Raw genomic sequence first — 21,613 nt, 5'->3', positions numbered from 1 at the left:
AGATTAAGGAAGGCAAGTTACCGCGGACTTTTTTTGATTTGGTTGACAATATGGGATTAATTGATGCGTGGAGATTCAAAAACCCTACTGTAAAACAATATACTTTCTTCTCAAATCCTAACCAGAGTTGGGGGAGAATAGATGGTATTTGGATCACTAAGGAATTGATACAGAACTTAATCAAATCTGAAATTCTCCCACAGATTATATCTGATCATAACCCAGTATATTTAGAGTTAAAGGGTAAAGAGGCTAGAGTACTTAGATGGAGAATGAACGAATCTCTATTTAATGATCAAAAGATAGTGATTAGGGCAAAAGAAACAATTGAAGAGTACTTCAAGTGGAATTTAAATAAAGGGACAGCTTTAGAAACGGTTTGGGACGCAGGGAAAGCCGTCATGAGGGGCTTTCTAATCCAGAAAAACAGCCATAAAAGAAAAGAAAAAGAGAAAAAGAAGGAGGAGATTTTAGTACAGTTAATGGAGAATGAAAGACAATTAACTATCAAGCCAGGTGATGAGACTATAAAACAAAATATAAAGTTATTACAAGCCCAATTTTCTATGATAGTAAACCAGGAGATTGAGTGGAAAGTTAAAATGTTGAAACAGAAGAGTTTTGAATCTGCTAATAAAATAGGGAAATATTTGGCCTGGCAACTAAGAGAAAGGAAAAAACAAAATATGATCTGTAGGATAAGGGATGGAGACAAGATAGTGGAAGACCCAAATGAAATAAAAAGGTTGTTTCAGAAATACTATAAGGATTTATATAAAAGAGGTAAGGAGACAGGCTATGATATAGAACGCTATCTGAAAGAACATCATTTACAACAGATATCAACCGAAGAAAAAGAATTACTAAATCAGCTGATTATAGAGGAGGAGGTAAGGAAGGCAATATCAAAGATGAAAATTGGTAAAGCACCGGGGCCAGATGGTCTGTCAGCCAAATATTATAAAGTATTAAGTGATCAAATAAGCCCAATCCTATGTGAAGTGATGAATAATATTTTAAAAGAAGGAAAGACCCCGAACACCTGGAAGGAAGCCTATATCACATTAATTCCTAAAAAAGATGTGGATGCCTTAGAGGTGAAAAACTATAGGCCGATTTCGTTATTAAATAACGACTATAAACTGTTTGCGGATGTAATGGCAGAAAGATTAAAAAAAGTATTAAATAACAGAATCCATAAAGATCAAACAGGCTTCCTTCCAGGGAGACAATTGAAGGACAACGTAAGAAATGTGATAGATATCATTGAATATTTGGAAACCAGAATAGACAAGCAAGCCGCTTTGATTTTCATTGATGCCGAAAAGGCCTTCGATAACGTTTCTTGGTGCTTCCTGACAGAAAATCTAAAAATGATGGGGCTGGGTGAAAGATTTAGAAAAGGTATAGAAGCTATCTATAATGAACAAAAAGCTAAGCTAATAATAAATAACTCGACATCAGAATTTTTTGACATATCTAAAGGGACTAGACAAGGCTGCCCCCTGTCTCCTCTGTTATTTATAACAGCACTTGAAGTACTTACTAAGAGACTGAGAGAGGCAGCGGAAGTGAAAGGGATTAAGGTAGGGACTAAAGAATATAAGATAAAAGCCTTCGCGGATGATATTGTATTAACTCTAGAAGACCCGAAAAATAGTATGAAAGAAGCCTTGCAAAAATTTGAAGAGTTTGGAGCGGTGTCAGGCCTCAAGATTAATAAAAATAAGACTAAAATGTTGACTAAAAATTTAACTAAGGAAGATATTCTAGAACTAGAACAAAAGACGGGAATTATGACAGCAAAGAAAGTGAAATACCTTGGAGTGTGGATATCAACGAAAAATATTAACCTATATAAGGATAATTATGAAGTCACTTGGAAGAATATTAAGAAAGATCTTGAAATCTGGGAGAGATTGAGGTTATCTTTTCTGGGGAGGATAGCGGTTATCAAAATGAATGTTCTCCCCAGAATGTTATTTTTGTTCCAAACCATTCCGGTATTAAAAGGTCTAAAGCAGTGTAAAGAGTGGCAAAGAGCCTTAGCGAGATACATCTGGCAAGGCAAAAGACCACGAATAAAAATGAAAATATTGGTGGACAAAAAAGAAAGAGGGGGATTCTCTCTACCGGATCTAAGTTTATATTATGAAGCGGCGTGTTTATTGTGGCTGAAGGATTGGATAAGATTGGAAAATAGGGACATCTTGGACTTGGAAGGTTTCGATAACAGGTACGGGTGGCACTCGTACCTGTGGTACGAAAAGGTGAAAGTTCATAGAGGCTTTCTAAATCATATCTTTAGGGGACCATTATTCCAAGTATGGGAAAGAAATAAAAATATATTGGAAAGGAAGACACCTTGGTGGATTTCACCAATAGAGGTGTTAACTATAAAAAAAATAAACATGGAAGGGAAGAATGCCACCTATGAAGAACTAACTTGGAAGACAGAGCAAGGGATTAAACTTAGACCATATGAAGAGATCAAAAATCTATTTACAGGGTGGTTGCAATACCACCAAGTAAATGACTTGCTAAAAGAAGACAAAAAGAAAGTAGGATTTGAAGATAAAAAATCTAAATTTAATGTAGAAGTTATAGAAGGTAAGAACAAAACACTGTCAAGGATGTATGATATTTTGCTGGAGTGGTATACAAAAGATGAGGAGGTGAAGGAGGCCATGATTAAGTGGGCGATAGACATTGGATATAACATCGACTTTGAGAGGTGGTTGGAACTATGGAACAAGAATATGAGATTTACGGCATGCACGGCACTAAAGGAAAACCTGTGGAAAATGATCTACAGGTGGTATCACACACCAGTGAAATTAGCGAAGATTTATAAGTTGAAGGAAAAAAGATGCTGGAAATGTAGAGAGGTAGAAGGTGACCTCTACCATATGTGGTGGTCGTGTTGCAAAGTGAGAGGCTTTTGGGAATTGGTTTATAATGAACTTAAAAAAATCTTGAAATATACATTTCCCAAAAAGCCAGAAGCTTTTTTGTTAGGAATGGTTGGTAAAGAAATTAAAAAAGAAGACAAGATCTTGTTTCTATATGCTACGACAGCTGCAAGGATTATGTTAGCACAAAATTGGAAATTAGAAGTAATACCCAACATAAGTGATTGGCAGGTTAAAATGATAAATTATGCTGAGCTTGATAGAATATCAGGAAGATTAAGGGACCAAGACGAACAGAAATTTCATGATAATTGGAAGAAATATTTAATGTATATGGAATCTAAATCTCAGGTGACACTGGCGGGGTTGAAATAACTCTAACAGCGGGAAAGGCCTATGTGAAAGAGTTAAAAAGTACGCGACAATATAACTTATTCGATACTTACCAAAGGAGTGGAGGGAAGTCCAAGGTTCAGTTGAGACTAACTTAGTTATGTATCTTATTTATGATTTGTGAAGTGGATATAATTTGTATAAGGTATGTGGTGGATTTTTTGTTTATGTTTTCCTTGTAAATATGTGCAAATATGAATAAAAATTTATTTAACAAAAAAAAAAAAAAAAAAGAGCTGCCGCTGCTGGCAGAGAGATCCGCGAAGCCTGGGCGCGCTGCGCACAGGCTTCGGGATGCCGGCAGGTCTCCGCCAGCAGCGGCAGAGCTGCCGCTGCTGGCAGAGAGATCCGCGAAGCCTGGGCGCGCTGCGCACAGGCTTCGGGATGCCGGCAGGTCTCCGCCAGCAGCGGCAGAGCTGCCGCTGCTGGCAGAGAGATCCGCGAAGCCTGGGCGCGCTACGCACAGGCTTCGGGATGCCGGCAAGTCTCCGCCAGCAGCGGCAGAGCTGCCGCTGCTGGCAGAGAGATCCGCGAAGCCTGGGCGCGCTGCGCACAGGCTTCGGGATGCCGGCAGGTCTCCGCCAGCAGCGGCAGAGCTGCCGCTGCTGGCAGAGAGATCCGCGAAGCCTGGGCGCGCTGCGCACAGGCTTCGGGATGCCGGCAGGTCTCCGCCAGCAGCGGCAGAGCTGCCGCTGCTGGCAGAGAGATCCGCGAAGCCTGGGCGCGCTGCGCACAGGCTTCGGGATGCCGGCAAGTCTCCGCCAGCAGCGGCAGAGCAGCCGCTGCTGGCAGAGAGATCCGCTGGGAAGGAATCCCTTGGACCCCCGCCGGACTTCAAAAGAGCTTCGGGAAGTCCAGCGGGGGGCCAAGGGATTCCCTCCCAGCCGCCCGCATTTAAAAGCATTCCGGGCAAAGCAGCGAAGTGCGCTGCTTTCCCCGGAGTGCTTTTAAACGTGGGCGGCTGGGAAGGAATCCCTTGGACCCCCGCCGGACTTCAAAAGAGCTTCGGGAAGTCCAGCGGGGGGCCAAGGGATTCCCTCCCAGCCGCCCGCATTTAAAAGCATTCCGGGCAAAGCAGCGAAGTGCGCTGCTTTCCCCGGAGTGCTTTTAAACGTGGGCGGCTGGGAAGGAATCCCTTGGACCCCCGCCGGACTTCAAAAGAGCTTCGGGAAGTCCAGCGGGGGGCCAAGGGATTCCCTCCCAGCCGCCCGCATTTAAAAGCGCTCGGGGGAACACCTGCCCCCGCCGCCCCACTTCGGAAAGCTGTTCCGAAGTGGGGCGGGCAGGCGGGGACACCCGCCCCCGCCGCCCCACTTCGGAAAGCTGTTCCGAAGTGGGGCGGGGGGCGGGGACACCTGGCCCCGCCGCCCCACTTCGGAAAGCTGTTCCGAAGTGGGGCGGGCAGGCGGGGACACCCGCCCCCGCCGCCCCACTTCGGAAAGCTGTTCCGAAGTGGGGCGGGGGCGGGGACACCTGGCCCCGCCGCCCCACTTCGGAAAGCTGTTCCGAAGTGGGGCGGGGGGGGCGGGGACACCTGGCCCCGCCGCCCCACTTCGGAAAGCTGTTCCGAAGTGGGGCGGGGGGCGGGGACACCTGGCCCCGCCGCCCCACTTCGGAAAGCTGTTCCGAAGTGGGGCGGGGGGGGCGGGGACACCTGGCCCCGCCGCCCCACTTCGGAAAGCTGTTCCGAAGTGGGGCGGGCAGGCGGGGACACCCGCCCCCGCCGCCCCACTTCGGAAAGCTGTTCCGAAGTGGGGCGGGGGGCGGGGACACCTGGCCCCGCCGCCCCACTTCGGAAAGCTGTTCCGAAGTGGGGAGGGGGGGCGGGAACACCTGGCCCCGCCGCCCCACTTCGGAAAACTGTTCCGAAGTGGGGCGGGGGGGGGGCGGGACACCTGCCCCATCCGCCCCACTTCGGAAAGCTGTTCCGAAGTGGGGCGGGGGGCGGGAACACCTTCTGAAGGCGGGCAGGGGGCGAAAGTCTTTGTCCCCCCTGCCTGCCTTCCCAGGGGCTTTTAAATCGCCCCGGACAGCGGAGAAGTCCTCCGCTGTCCGGAGCGATTTTAAAATGCCGCTCGCCTGTCCCCCCCCCCAGCCTTCAGAAGAGGTCCGGGGACAGACTGTCCCCGGACCTGGTCTGAAGGTGGTTTCCCTAGGAACGCATTAATTGATTTTCAATGCATTCCTATGGGAAACCGTGCATCGCAAGACGAAAAAACCGCAAGACGAAGAGAATTGCGGAACGAATTAATTTCGTCTTGCGAGGCACCACTGTATATGTGATTTTGACTTTAGGCATGATCCCTGGAACATAACCCCCACGCAAGTTGCGGGTTTACTTTACTTCAGTAATGGTTCCTGGCACTCAGCAGTTCAACAGCAGCAAACTACAAAACTACAATAACAGCAGACCCCCCTGCTAGGGTTGGCCTTCTGTAACTCCCTTATCTCTCAGTTTCAGGGTTCCTCATCTGTAAAATATGAGAAGTGGGTGCCTTTGCCACAGAGGTTTGTGGCCCTCTTCCATCCCTCCACCTCCCCTCCCCAGTTTTCTGTTTCCTCACAACAGTCAGTCAAAATTATTCCTACTGAGTGTGTTCAGTACTCAATGAGCTGTTTTGGAATCTCTCTATCTTTTGCCCCCACCCCTTTTTTTGGACTCTTGTAAACCTTGGGGCCCCCCAAAGCCTGTTGACATCTCTCTCTTGTATGTGGTTGATGCCATTTTGGTTGCAAAAGGCTTGGCACTCAAATGAGTTTGCTATTATATTAGTACATTGGATGCAGCTGGATGACATAGATACTTCATTTATGAGTGCACTGCATGTCTCCTCTATTAAAGCCAAATCACACAGTACCGTATTTTTTGCCCTATAGGATGCACCGTCCCATAAGGCGCACCTAGTTTTTTGGGGGGGAAATAAAGGGGGAAAATTTATTTTCCCCCCAGGCGCGGGGCTGGGGCGGGGGAAGCCCGAGCTTCCCCGACCCCAGCCCCCAGAACAGGCAACTCTCCGCAAGCCGTGGGAGCCCAACGCCGGGCTCCCACGCCTTGCGGAGAGCTGCGCGAAGTCTGGGTGCACCAAGGCTTCAGCATGCAGGCAACTCTCCGCAAGCCATGGGAGCCCAGTGTGAGCTCCCACGGCTTGCGGAGAGCTGCGCGAAGCCTGGAGAGCGAGAGGGGTCGGTGCGCACCAACCCCTCTCGCTCTCCAGGCTTCAGCGAAAGCCTGCATTCGCCCCATAGGACGCACACACATTTCCCCCTCATTTTTGGAGGGGGAAAAGTGCGTCCTATAGGTAGCCTGGAATATCTTCTGTGGAAGATACGGGAACTCTAGGATTTTAAACACCCACCCACACCCATTTAAATAATGCTTATTTAAATAAATAAAACTGAAGTAAATTCTAGTCTCCCCTTCAAAAAGCTTGGGTGCAACAGGCAGTGCTGGGGAATTCTGAGGCACAAATAACCATTGAATTATACACAAACAGACACACTCTACTTTGAAATGAAGCTATAGACACTAGCATTATACTGTACAGAAATGGTAATATGGAGTGGAGAAGGAAAAAATAAATTACAAGAATGGCAATATTCACCATGTGAATTTTCAAAATGGGTGGAAATGTAAAGGGATTTAAGTCATCAATTTGCATAGATTAGGCAAAACTGAAAACCATTGCATTAAGATATCCTGTTTATTTCTTAAAACCCTTCCTGGCTTGAAGCCAGAGGGTCACTGTAGGATATCAGAATGATTGCTGCTTGATGGCTTCCCTTCAAAGTGAGGTGAGGTGAAACATGGCATATTTGAGTAATATAGGATTTTCTGCATTCTACAAAAATATATTCCAATATGCCGTGTTTGCAATGTTGTATATAGTTTTGCCTACCTAACCTCAGAAAAGTTTAGCATCAAGGTGCTGGAAAAGGTACAGAAAAGAGCAACTAAAATGATAAATAAATTGCAACTTTATTTTATGGGGTTTTTTGGGTGTGTGTGTGTGTCTTTTTGGCCTAGAAAAAGAGATGACTGAAAACATGACTGAAATGTTTACATCAGTGTAAACCAATGTAAACAATGTAAAAAAAGGGGGTGGCACTGTGGGTTAAAGCACAGAGCCTAGGGCTTGCTAATCAGAAGGTCGGCAGTTCGAATCCGCGCAATGGGGTGAGCTCCCATTGCTTGGTCCCTGCTCCTGCCAATCTAGCAGTTCGAAAGCACATCAAAGTGCAAGTAGATAAATAGGTACCGCTCCGGCGGGAAGGTAAACGGCATTTCCGTGCACTGCTCTGGTTCGCCAGAAACGGCTTAGCCACATGACCCGGAAGCTGTATGTTGGCTTCCTTGGGCAATAAAGTGAGATACGCCGCAACCCCAGAGTCGGTCATGACTGGACCGGAATGGTCAGGGGTCCCTTTACCTTTACCTTTAAACCAGGGGGATCCTCTGCCCCACAAGCCTAATTGTGCACGTAAAAGGTGAGGGCCGCAGTCGCCAACACCTCCCCGTAAGACCAGCCTTTAAATCCCCCCCTGCATTAGGAACCAGCAAACAGCCTATTAATTCACTACTGCAAGATGTGATGATGGTGTGATAGAAGAGTCCCCACCCCTTGATCCATTTAGAAGTCCTTTATAAGACCAGGCAGGCTGACAGAATCGTGTGCCCAGAATATCACTGCTAGGAAATGTGTGTTTCAAAGTAATTACTAAGGTGTCCTTTAGTCTCACTTGCTTAAGGTGCTTGTCAAATGCAAATGATCATCCTTGACCAAAACATTTACCCTTCCCTTATCTTAATAGCCCATCCATTCCTTTGAAGCTGTAAACTCTGCAAGTCTAGACTCTTTAATCTTATAAAGAACCATGATTGGGGAAACTTTTCAGCATACTAAGTGAAGGTTGCTTTCAAAGGAAGTAGTCCTGAGTCATCTGAGTGTAAGGGCCTTTGTGTAATGGCTAGGGATAAAATTAGCTTCTTAAATTGTGTCAGAATCAAGACCAACATCTCTGGAAGCTGTTTGGGCCAGCAGTCCAAAGGATAACTTGCTTTTCCACTGGAAGAAAGACTAGGATACCGGTAATTCTGTTGCAGCAAAGACAGAATCTTGTTGACTAACAAAGACCCAGATGGATCCTGGATGGATTAAAAAATGCAATTTTATCCTGTCACTTACTGTAATCTTATGTTGTTGTTTTAGTTACTTATGCAGTTATTCTAAGCTTCTATTTAAATATATATCTGCTTCACTGAACATGGAATAGATATTTAAATCTCAACAATAATAGTCAATAAGCAGGAATGGCACAAGGATCTAGAAAGCTGTTGCTTATGTGCTTTTCTGACCAAAACATTTACTCTTCCCTTATCTTAACAGCCTACCTATTCACCCTTGGACAATCCTCCAGGGGCTTCATGCTGTTGTGGTTATGTCCAAAAGTGGGTTTGTCCGCTTTTGCTCCCACACACAAACAAGATGCACTGCCCTTGATCCTCAGCTGTGGATTTTATCTTGGCTTATTTATTACATTTATATCCCACCTTTCCTCCAAGGAGCTCAAGGTGGCATACATAGTTCTTCTTCTCCCTGTTTTATTCTCACAACAATCCTGTGAGGGAGGTAAAGCTGGGAGTGAGTTACTGGCCCAAGGTCACCCAGTGAGCTTCATGGCTGACTGGGGATTTGAGCTCTATTCTCCCAGTTCTTGTTCCAACCCTTACCACCACACTGGCTCTATGCTTATCAGCTGAATTGGGGGGTGTGTGGGGCCTATTGCCCCTCTGTGCTTATCAAATACTGGGGAGTGGGCACTGATGGATAGTCGCTCCTAATGTACTCCTGTGAGGTTTGTAAGAAATACTGCATTGTATTGTCACCTTCCAGCAAATGAACTCCAGCCACTCATTACCTCATTCAAGATATAACCTGGAAAAGTTCAAGTGGGGCATAGCATTCTCTGCCCCATTCTCTGGCTTTTCACTTTTCTTTTTGAACTGACATGCAACATCCTGTGTCTACTGAGCATGCTCAGTCCCCACTGCACTGTTGTATTCTTGGAGTGGCAGGGGGATGGATTTGCTTGCTTTGTATTTCAAAAAAGGCTTTTCATACTTCTGTAAACCTCAGGCTCATCCTCTGAGCCTGGTGATAGCTCCCTCTTGTTTCTTATTTGGCTCCATTCCTATTGGCTCAACTTTCGCCACTTGAGTTTGCTTTTGAGGGGGGGAAATGATAACCATTTGTGCGGCTACTGCACGGTCTTGGTGTTATCCCCTCAGTTTGATGTACCAATGCAATTACAGATCCCTCATTATCCTACTGCTGGGGGTTATCCAGCATTTTATTAGACATCAGTTCCCATAAGCCAAGTAGCCTGATGGGAGTTGTAGCCCAAAAACATCTGGAGAGCATGGCACTGGCTATCCCTGTCCCATCTTTTTGCTCTTCCAGTTTTTGCTGCAGCTATGGTTAAGCCTTCCACAGCCATTTTAGAAATTATTCTTGACAAATTTGTCCACACAATAGGGATGAGATTTATTGTATATTATGTAATGTTCTCTCTCCTAACATTTTAGTTGGCAAGTACCTAACATTCTTTTTTTTTTAACAAGTAGACTTTCCTTTGGGGATATTCAAGTTGAGGTTAGACTGGGCCGATTTTCTGTTCTGGCGCCATTAGCCATCTGGGGATATCTGTCTCAGAAATGATCAGTACAAACGTGTGTGTGTGTATGCGTGCGTGCGCGCATGCTATAAAGCAAATAGTATGAGAAGAAGGATGGACTGCAAACAGATCACCAACTTGAAAAGGAAAGAACTTAAGGCTTTCAGAAATGATGCAATGCTCCTACAGAAAAGGACTTCTCAGGCCAGGACAATCAAGAAACGATCAAACCCAATTGCTTTCAATAAAGTGTAGCTTTGTGAATCTGAAGTTATTTCTGTGACTGACAACATAACGGGGGTAAATGGTGTATGATGAGCTACTGCTTGATTCTGTGATAACATAGCAAACTAATATAAAAAAAAGTAATAAGGGCCTTTTGCCATTCATCACGGGAATAGTGGAAAGGAGAAAACGTGCACAGACAAAAAAAGAGATGGTTTCAAATGCACTGCAGTAGCCTGTTTGTGTGCCCATACTTTGCTAGTGGTCTGATCCTATAAGCTGCTGGTGCTCAGGCAAGCGTTTAGGATAGGAGGTTGAGGCTACTTGGATGTATGCCTCAAGATTCAACGGCACGCTGCTTCCAGTGACCAGAGTAAGGGGGACAGGGGCACTCAATGGAGGAGTGATGGAAGTTGGAGGGCAGATGCAGTGAATGACTGGGGTGGTGCAACTGGCTTCTCTTGTGGCAATAAAGTCAGGGGGGTCCTGGTTAAGATAACTAAGTTTGCTGAAGCGCAAGCAGATGGAGGCTTACTCACCAGCTCAGGACAGCTGATTTCCAAGTCTGTGGCAAAAGGCTGGCTGTTAAAAGCAGTAATCTGGTGGGTAGTGGCAGCGGCACAATAAGCCATAACAATCTCTAATAACTAAGCAGAAAATTAATAAATAAATGGTCCCTAACTAGCTTTAATTTGAAACACAGCCAGTTGATTGTGTTGTGGGATGAGTGAAAGAAAAGGGTGCTGGTGGTGTTTGGAAACAATAGCAGAAATCTACTTTCTCCTTTGCATAAAAGAAGAACAAAGTGATATGCCACCAGCTGCTCCTTTGCCAGACTGTAAAATGTAGAGGCTCACTAATGAAATAAAAACCTAGAAGTAAAATACTATCCTTTGCTTTGTTTCTTCAAGCACCGTCAAATAATTTAGTCACATATATACCTCTAACACATTTTATGTGAACATCTAGAATTCTTTCCATTCTTTTAAAGAAGGAAGAATACTTAAATTGCATTCTGCTTGCACCATTTAACACTCGGAAGATACCCGGAAGTCACTTTTTCATTCATGCAGAAGGGTGAAATGTTGGCTTCTGGCAAGTTTCAAATACGTGCACCATGTAGTATCTTAAATGTATGAGCAGATATCAGCAGTGCTGAATAAAATGAATTGTGTTCCTATAATGCTATTTATGCCAAGCACCATTAAAGAGAGTTGGTAACCATGACTGTTTTAAAATGAATGAATACACAGCCCAAGTTCATTGTCTGTAATATAGGAACCCTAATAATATGGGCGTATTGCTGCATTTTCAAAGACAACTACTCATGTAATTCAGCCCTGGAACTAGACCCATTAATATTATATCCAGTGTACTCAGCAGGTGAACATAATTAGTGAGTACAGATCTTTCTTAAAGTCTTTTGGAGGGGCCAGATGATGTATGCACTCTGCTGCTGTCCAATTGCGGCTGTCTGCCACAATTAAACTAAAAGCACATGCAGGACTGCAAGCCATTCCCAAGCCAACAAACAGATTCAACACATTTAAGCATCCATCTCCCCTTCTCTCTCTTGCATTTCTGTAATAAAAAAATTAAATGTTGAATATAATTCCTGAATGAAGATAATTTGTGGGGTGTGTCTCTCTGTGTGTACATGTCTATATTGATTAATTCTTTCTACCTGACCCTTTAAAAAAAAATTGGCTGGCTTCCTCTAATATTATCTTTATTCCCAGTCCATTCCGTGGGACTTTTTGCTTTCTCTCTCAATTACAACAATTTCACCTTCCTTTTTTCTAAATTTTCCCTGATTGCTCTGAGGCATGGATCCAGGGTAACAGCAGAGAATTATATGATCACTTTGTCTTTTAAAGCTCTTAGTTCCCGTAACTATAGGCCAAAGGTTCTGTGTGCCAGGAGACTTTTGTGTTCCATGGTCACACTTTTCTACCTACATGAGGTGCTGAAGCAAGGGGTGGATATTAATCTTCTCTGAAATATCCTCATTTATTCTCTCCCAGGCAACAGGCCAATGATTCTAATTTGTGCTATTACCCATGTGCAGTGAGTTCACACTAAACAGACAATGAATTTGTCAGAAGCATGTGCAATGGGATGTTTTGGACTTTAATCTGAAGACAGTGCTTTGGAAACTGGAGGGGACCACACTGCTTTGGAGGGAAATTCTAGGGAAACACTAAAGCTGCACTAGACCTTGGAAAGTACGGTATTTTTTGCACCATAACACTCACTTTTTTCCTCCTAGAAAGTAAGGGGAAATGTCTGTGCGTGTTATGGAGGGAATGCCTACGGGTGGCATGCCTACGGATTTTCCTCCTCTAAAAACTACGTGCGTGTTATGGTCGGGTGCGTGTTATAGAGCGAAAAATACGGTATTTTCATACCTATGAATCTCAATATGCCTGTTAGATTGGAAGATCCTTCCAACAATGCCTAGCTTGCAGAAACTGAATGGGCAACGTCTGGAAGCCAAAAAATGATTTTGGCTCTTACCTAGGAGAGACTAATTATTAAACTACATGGACTTAAAATCCTGTGTTAATAACCTATTATTATTATTATTATTATTATTATTATTATTATTATTATTATTATTATTTAAATTTATATATTGCCCTTCATCCAAGAATCACAGGGTGGTTTATGATATATTGTGGTTAGATTTATGAGCAAACTATAAACAGATCACAGCAAAAGAAATATTAAGGAATGAGTACCAGTCTGATACAGGTTCAGACAGCTTTCCAAAAGAAAATGCCTATAGTCCTGAAATGTGTGATTTCAAATGGGGATAATATTAATAAATTTCTTTTTAGAAAACCCTTTTTGGCAAGAATATTTTGCAAGTTAATTGACCGTTCACAGCTCTTCCTGAACCTAAGGTGAAAATGTTGCAAATGCAAAGCATAATAATCATTCATCGTATTAACTAAAGAATGGCAATACAGCCACAGATATAATGGTCACATATTACATATTAATGTATTGTAATTAATTCCCTGTAGGACTAATGCAGGCTTGGCCTGGAACCAAAGCAGCTGCCTCAAGGGATTCTCTGCATGGCATCCCATTTAAATAACCTAGAAGCAGATACTTATCCACTTTTAGGCCTTTCATAATGTTTGCATAGAAAAAAAGAGAACGAGGCAACGGCGGAGGTGAGGGGTGCACAGCAGAAAAGAATAAAAACAAAAACAAAATGTAGTCTGGAAGTCAGGAAAAGTGAGTTTCCCGTAGCACAGCTCCAGGGGTGCTTTCTGAGTTTCTCAAAGGGGACTGAAAGAACTGGTGCTTACCAGAGGAAACCAAGCTAAAGAGATTATCAGAGTTTGCAATTGTATGTAGGGTTTGTTATTTTATATGCTGCTTCCCATGTCCATCTCTATGCCAGAGATGGCAGGGGCGGGGGAACGGCCTTTGTTCGCTGCAGCCAAGGGAACAGGAGACGGAGATTGAGTTTGTATTAATACGGTAATGCAAATAACGCTAACACTCTTTCCAAGATACACCCACTGTTTTATCTAGTTTATGTAACTTATCTATCTATCTATCTATCTATCTATCTATCTATCTATCTATCTATTCCCTAGGAACATTTACATCTTTCAGCATGGTCCTCAAAATGTGATTTAACAAGTACCGTATTTTTCGCTCTATAACACGCACCCGACCATAACACGCATGTAGTTTTTAGAGGAGGAAAATCCGTAGGCATGCCACCCGTAGGCATTCCCTCCATAACACGCACAGACATTTCCCCTTACTTTCTAGGAGTAAAAAAGTGAGTGTTATGGTGCAAAAAATACGGTACTTCAAACTATCTTAGTTAGAAAGACTTTTGAGATTAGGAAATAACAACCACCTCGTGGCTCCTTTAAGCAAAACTAGTGACTAGTAAGACCTATTGCATCCAGAATTTCATCTTAGATAAAGCTGCTAACCCACTGTGTAGGCATCCAGGCCTGTTAGGTACTTAGAACAGTGGTGACCTAGGTGTGAGGGTTGGCTGGAGATCTGAGCTGTAAAAACATCTGGGTTATCAGAAGGCTTCCAGCATAAGTCATAGTTAAATTTGGAGCTTGTCCGCAAGTGATGGGGCCCCTCCTGGGGCTACACCAAATTAATTTTCTACCCATCACATATGCAGTTAGCATGTAGGATTTTGAAAATGCATATAATATTAGCAGCTGATAACTGTCAGGATCACTGCAGAATACAAGGGGAACTTGGACCTTTTCCTCCACTGCTGTGGACCTGAAACTGCTGTGAATTAATTTAACATCCTTCTAGCTTGGCCCCAAGACACTCTGATGGGGACGATGGAATCAGAAAATGGGAGGGGCTTCTTTTGGACCTAAACTTCTCACAAAACCACACAGTACTTGCTGTCTGCATGTGTCTAAAAATACATGCACCACATACTGTCACACACTTTATTCCACAATAAAATAAAAACAATTGCAGACATATATCTATAAATAATTTTCATCCCTTCTGGCTGGTGTTTTATTAACAAACCATTACTGGAACCTTCACATTCTCTCTATTTCAAATTTCTGGGCATCCCATGTTATTTAATAGGAAATTTCCACTGTATTAAATTTCCCATCTGCCAAGCTTTATAAATCTCACCATGTTCTGCTCTCGCTCTCTCTCCAGTTCATGCACCTGCATGTTTAGAAACCTGTCCCATTACTAGTCATTTTTTGACTTGTGGCTACATTCCAAAGCAGAGGTAAGAGTTTAAGTGGCTAATGGTTGCAACTGAGATATCTTAGCCAATTGAGTAATTTCTTCATGCTGGAGATGTCGGGGCTTTCATGGTGGTAAAGTTAGGGGGAAAGCTTCATCCACTTAAATTTATTGACGTCATACTGCTGTTGAGGCACAAGGATAATGCCAATAAAAGGGGTGTGGGGTGTGAATCTAATGTTCTGCTCTGCTGTTTTTGGTGATTGAGGCCAAGGGTAGCAAAATAATATACCTGGAAAAAATAAGTCCCTGAACTTTGTTCCTATTTGCATTTGTTTACTCAGGTTGAGGGGTGGGGAATGAAATGGGGATCAACACAAGCAACCAACCTAGCTGCCATATGGCGTATGGGGACTGGTTTGCCCAACTGGTATGGTGGAACCTGCCAAACACACTATATATAGAGTAGGGTTTGCCAATGTGGCGCCCTCCAGATGTTGGTGAGAATACAACTCTCATCATCCTTGACCATTGGCCATGTTGGCTGGGGCTGATGAGAGTTGTAGTCGAACAACACCATATTAGCTCACCCCTGTCTTAGAGGAAATTAAACGACCACAACAGAAATTCAGTAGACCTTCCACAAAATGACAGGCATGTTCTTTAATCTAGATGGAATACAGACTATCCAGGGTGGTTTTTTCAATAGACACTATAAAGATGACAATAAATCCTCCTTTAGTTGGCTGACACTGCAAAATCAGCCTGAGGGGAATGATGCAGAACAGAAATACATTCACCTTTGCACTGGTGTATACTGGAACAAGACATGTCCACCATGCCCCTTCATGCTCCCACCCTGAAGGCCAGACGTGCTACAGAATCTCCCTGCTGCTGTCCTGATGAAGAAGGACCAATTTCCATCAGTGAACTGACAGAGAGTCTCAGTCTTAATAATAATCCTGCCCTACACTTCAACTTGATTCACAGTCCCCGATGGAAGATTAATCCACTAAGCCTCTGAGCTCTTAGAAATGACACAGGCAAGAAACTATTCTCAGTCATCCTCCTTCTCATGTGATAATCACAAATACATACATACATACATACATACATACATACATACTATATCATGCTAAAACACCAGATTTGGGCTTGTTATATATTACAAGCAGATTGCAAAGCTCTGATCAAGCTAATATGGGCTAGGGATGCGGGTTGCGCTGTGGTCTAAAGCACTGAGCCTCTTGGGCTTGCCGATCTGAAGGTCGGTGGTTCGAATCCGTGCAACAGTGGTGAGCTCCCGTTACTCTGGCCCAGCTTCTGCCAACCTAGCAGTTTGAAAGCACACCAGTGCAAGTAGATAAAGAGGTACTGCTGTGGTGGGAAGTTTAATGGCATTTCCATGCACTCTGGCACTTGTCACTGTGTCCCATTGTGCCAGAAGCGGTTTAGTCATGTTGGCCACATGACCTGGAAAGCTGTCTGTGGACAAACGCCAGCTCCCTTGGCCTGAAAAGTGAGATGAATGCCACACCCCATAGTCACCTTTGACTGGACATAACCGTTCAGGGGTCCTTTACCTTAGTATGGGCTATGCCAGCCCTCCTCTTTTGTGCCATCTTTTTTTTTGGGGGGGGGGAGCACAGCAGGAGAGAGAAAATTGGTTCCTAGATCTCTGTGTGCTCTGAGGGTGAAACCAGAAGAACCACTTCAGAAAAGCAGAAATGCAACTGGAAGCGGAGATGTGAACACCCAGTCTTTTCTTGGCAGCTCATCAACATGCAGGATTTTAAATGAATGCTTGTTCTCTCATGTTTTTGGAACCCAGAATCTCAAACCCCGTGGAGGGAAATCTTTGTGGGGAAGGAGGAGTACGTTTCAGAAAAAGGGTGGGCAGGGAAGGATTAAGCACATCTGTGTTTCTCTAATCCCAACTGCTTCATCTCAAAGCAACTTCTCTGGTTTAAAAGGGGGTGTTGGGCTATCGGGTACCCATAGGAAGTTTGCCAGGGCAAGGGTGGGATGTAAAAAACTGAAAAGGGGGGGGGCAGTCCAGTTCTTCTCACACAAAAATGAGAAGAGCAGCACATTTTGCCTCATATCTAAGTTTCTACAAAGACTGAAAACTTACATTATTTTTTAAAAAAATGAAAACTGGGGATCTGGAGATTATAGTTCTTTGGGGCTGGGGACACAACAGCTCCCCCATCACCTCTGCTGTGGACACCCATGGGACCACTATGTTTGTCTGTAGGTGGCTTGGCCTCTAAATAGTAATTTCTATACAGTACCTGCAACAGGCTCCTAATTTTTCACTCTCTTCTCAGGCCCCAGCACTGCAAATATGATAAACAGACCATCTTGTTTCTGGAGAATATATGAAGCACAGATAATACATGATAACTGGCTGGTTATCCTGTGACCAGCCATTCTGAAAACTAAGTAAGATGTGTGACAAGAATTGACTTTTCACAGCGTAGCATCTTGCTCCACATGTCAGGCAAAGTTATACCGTGTGGGGTGTTTATTCCTAGAGTTTATAAGTGAAACTATCAACCAATTATGGTGTTATTAGACAGGAAGGGTTTGCAGAATTATGTACTGCTATCTACATAAGGGGGACGCGGGTAGCACTGTGGTCTAAACCACTGAGCCTAGGGCTTGCTGATTGGAAGGTTGGCGGTTCGAATCCCCGCAACAGGGTGAGCTCCTGTTGCTCAGTCCCTGCTCCTGCCAACCTAGCAGTTCGAAAGCATGTCAAAGTGCAAGTAAATAAATAGGTACTGCTCTGACGTGGAGGTAAATGGCGTTTCTGTGCGCTGCTCTGGTTTCTCCAGAAGCAGCTTAGTCATGCTGGCCACATGACCCGGAAGCTGTCTGTGGACAAACGTTGGCTCCCCCTCGGCCAGTAAAGCGAGATGAGTGCCGCAACCCCAGAGTCGTTTGCGACTGGACTTAACTGTCAGGGGTCCTTTACCTTTTTTTTTATCTACATAAGATGTGTGATTTTCTTTGCCCCTTCATTCATTGCAAGTCTGTTCTTTTTGTTTACAGTAGGTACAAAAAGAGGGGTTAAATTCAGTGACTGAATCATAGAAACAAAGGAAGGGTCAGCAACCTGGCTGAAGGGAAATAATGATTAATTGAACTCCAGAGGTCAATATAATCAAAGCAACAAGGGAAGTGAAAAAGTCCATTTCTTAACAGAAGAGTGCCAGCAAGATAATCTTTAGCAATCTCTCTCAGCTGGGAAGGAATGGCGGAGACTAACCTAGAGGGCACCAGAAATGGGCAAGACAAACAGTTTTGATTGCCCTATTGATAGCGTGGCTGCTAACAGTAAAACCATCATCCTAAGAATGTAAGTAAAGCATGCTGGATTAGGAAAATGGCTCATCTAGTCCAGTATCCTGTTTTCACAGTGGCCACCCAGATGCCTATGGGATGCCCAAAGGCAGGACCTGAGCATCTCTCAAAGTAAAATTCCAACCTGACTGGGACTGAATATTTTTCGGAGCTGTTGGACCAGTTGCTCTCGAATGGGAACAAGGCTGCTGGGGAGAGGGAGTGAATACAAGCAAGGAAGACAAGTGGCAGAGATATATGAGTGTGGGAACTGAGCAGAGTAACTAGCTAAAAGGAGGTGACATGGAAATGCAGCTGTCTAAAATAGCAATGTGGCTTTTTCAGTTCTTGTGGAAAGTTGGGTGGTGGAATAAGGAGCTAGAATATTACACTATGCTGCTGAATCAGATGATAAGCCCTCCTCCCTGACCTTGAGTGGATGAATCACTAGAAGGCAGTGATGCACCCACTGCGTCACCAACACTGGCACACAGTTGCATGTCCTTTAGCTCAGTCTAGAGGATCTCTTAACGTGCTACAGAGTCCTTGGGGCAAGTGGGGCTGTATGGCTAAGCACATAAGTAAACAGACATTGTTGCAGCTTATTTTGAATTCCTTGAGAGCTAAATCAGGCTTGAAACACATTTACCGAATTGGCAAGCTAAGGCAAGATATTTCTTATTGAAAGATGGGTACAATAAGCCATAAGCAATAAGCATGACATGCCTCTCCATTTGCTTCTTCCCTCTTACATCAATCTAGAAGTTAGATTGAGATACCTGAGACACTGGAGCAATTGGACAACTCATTCAAAAATAAAAAAAGCCAGCAATTACTTTTTATAGAGATCTATTAACAATACACACGTTCAATATGCAGACTGTAAGAGATGATTGGAATAAAGAATTGGAACTTTCATTATTATCCAGAAAGTGGGAAAATGTATTAGCTTCAATACCTAGGGTGTCATTAGATTTAAAACTAAGACTAATACAACAGAAAATAACATTTAGAGTTTATTGGATTCCTTTGTGATTGTATAAAGAAGGGTTAGCTAAGATAGCTCAGTGTTGGAGATGTGGCAAGGACAATGCTTCTCTGAAACACATGTTTGTACAGTGTTCTTTACTTAACAAGTTTTGGGAGAAAGTGTTGGACTGTGTAACTATGACTGTGCAGAAATGTTAAAATGTTTCAGCGGAGAATATTTTATTGAACTACAGTATATACTTGCAGTATGGAAATTATCAATGGGACAACGGAAATGGAGTTTGCATGTCCTAATGGAGGCCAAGAGATTGATACTGAGGAATTGGAAAAATAAAAATATGATACCCTTCAATCAATGGACTGACGATACGATGTCACTGGTAATTTATGAATGGACTGTTTATAGGCACAGACACTGTATGGATAAATATGATAACATTTGGAATGAGTTCATACAAAATGTAGTAGGCTATTAACATTTACATAATCACTAGGACAACAACACTATACCAATTTATACAAGAATGTATGGGAATATTGTATATTGCTTCTTTTTTTGCATATTTTCGCTTTTATGTGTAACTGTGTTGTTGTTCTTCTCCCTCTCATGTTTCCTTCTTTTTTTCTGTATCACTCTATTTCTTTTAACTGAAATCACCTTAATAAAATATAATTTAAAAAAAAATCTAGAAGGAAGGGAACTACAATAATACTTTGGAATGGAATATTATGTAACACCCCTGAAGAGAATGACCCAGGCAAACAAAGACTGCATGCTTGAAATTTGCTCTAATTAATTAATTTCTCTGTAAACCACTCAGAAGAACCTCAATTATTTCAACACCTTCCTAATACTGCCTGAAGGCAGCTTACACAAGCTCACATCCCCCCATTAGCTGTCTGAACAATCATCCATCTCACAAAGAACCAACTAATCTCTGACACATCCTCCCCCTCAATCTGAGCTCCTTTCCCAGAAAAAAAAATTCAATTGCTGTTTATAGTCTTCCACTCCTCTCTCACCACAGCTATCCCTATACATTAAAAATTATGTATCACAAAGACTGAAGTATCACAGTGAAACAGAAGTTTAAAACAAACACTTCTCTTGTGTTCTGATTTGGTAGCTTCTCTTGGAAGGCTATTATTTTCTTCTAAATTTCCTAAAATTAAAAAAACAAAAACCCACACAAACATTTGTCAACGAATTAAGCCTGTGCAATCAAATGTTCCAGGGGTTACTTATTTCTATGTAATATTTGCAAATATATTTTATAACAGGTGTTTCATGCTGTTTCTTTTTCTGAAAACTGGCAAAACAACAAACATCTGGAAATGGTAGAGAGCTGCCTGACTGATCACTGCTTTGTTGGTTCTTTTAAACTTTATTCTAGCCACATAGGAGCCACCAACAGAAAAAGTAGGTCCACTGGAGAAAGCGGATGACATTTCAAGCACTGTTACTGTATGTTGAACCTAAATGTAAATTTATCTCCAAGCCTGTGAATGCTAATATTTGAACCAAAGCTATGTTTTTAAAGGCCTCTCACAACATTTTATTGTGTTGCATTGGCCAGGTTTGTGTGTTCCTAAAAGCGCCCAGAAACTGGTAATTTTATTTATTCATTTATATCATGCCTCTCTTTCCCAGACCTCAAGATGGCATACATGCCTTGCCTCCCAGTTTTATCCCCCACAATACCCATGAGAGGTAGGTTGGACTGAGAGGCAGTGATTGGCTTAAGGTCACCCAGGGCGCTTCCTGGCTGAGTGGAGATATCCCCAGTGCAAGTGTCCAAAACTTTTTTAAAACAACATGACACTGGATCCTGTTCCCAAGGACCAGTGTAGCTGAGTGGGTTGCTACTGAAAGGAGGCAAACCAGAAGTCCTACTTTGTGCATGGAACCTGTCAGCACCCAGCCCTTTGACTTGGGGCCAATGTGGGTCACACCTTGCTAAGTGCCTTAAAATAGAGTCAGCGTTGGGTGGGGTGAGATTTGCAGGTATGATATAAATTCCCTCAGCTGACAAGGTAAATGGAAGGATGGTCATGGAGGGAAAAAGAATAGTGGAAGTTGAGCAAAAGAGAAAAGAAGCGTATTCCTGAATGAGGGATGAGGAACCTGTTACCCTCCATGTCTTATTGGACTCCATTAATCCCAGGCGGTATGGCCAATGGCCAGGGATGGAGTCCAGGAATACCTGAAGAGTTAACAGGTTCTCTCCATCCCTGCTCTAATTGAAGGAAATTTTCTTATCAGTGTTTATGTGGCTCAGCCACTATAAAAACTGGGGGCTGGACCTGGCTACTTTCCACCTGTCACCTGAGTATGGATGGAACCCAGCGGGGGGGGG

The 21,613-nt window shown here is 43.4% G+C and overlaps 1 protein-coding gene and 1 long non-coding RNA gene across 2 annotated transcripts in view; both read right to left on the bottom strand.

Moving 5' to 3' along the window:
* Positions 1 to 21,613, bottom strand: part of HS6ST1 (heparan sulfate 6-O-sulfotransferase 1) — a 194,403-nt gene that overhangs the window by 54,394 nt on the left and 118,396 nt on the right. The window lies entirely within an intron of this gene.
* LOC310708056 overlaps positions 19,293 to 21,613 on the bottom strand; it is a 58,242-nt gene continuing 55,921 nt past the window's right edge. Inside the window, exon 3 of the long non-coding RNA XR_014526834.1 lies at positions 19,293 to 20,419. This is a non-coding gene — a long non-coding RNA (uncharacterized lncRNA). The remainder of the gene's footprint in view (positions 20,420 to 21,613) is intronic.

The sequence above is a fragment of the Podarcis liolepis genome (genome assembly GCF_965112155.1).
Source record: "Podarcis liolepis genome assembly, chromosome: 5".
NCBI lineage: Eukaryota > Metazoa > Chordata > Lepidosauria > Squamata > Lacertidae > Podarcis > Podarcis liolepis.
This window is presented reverse-complemented; position numbering and strand designations above follow the sequence as displayed.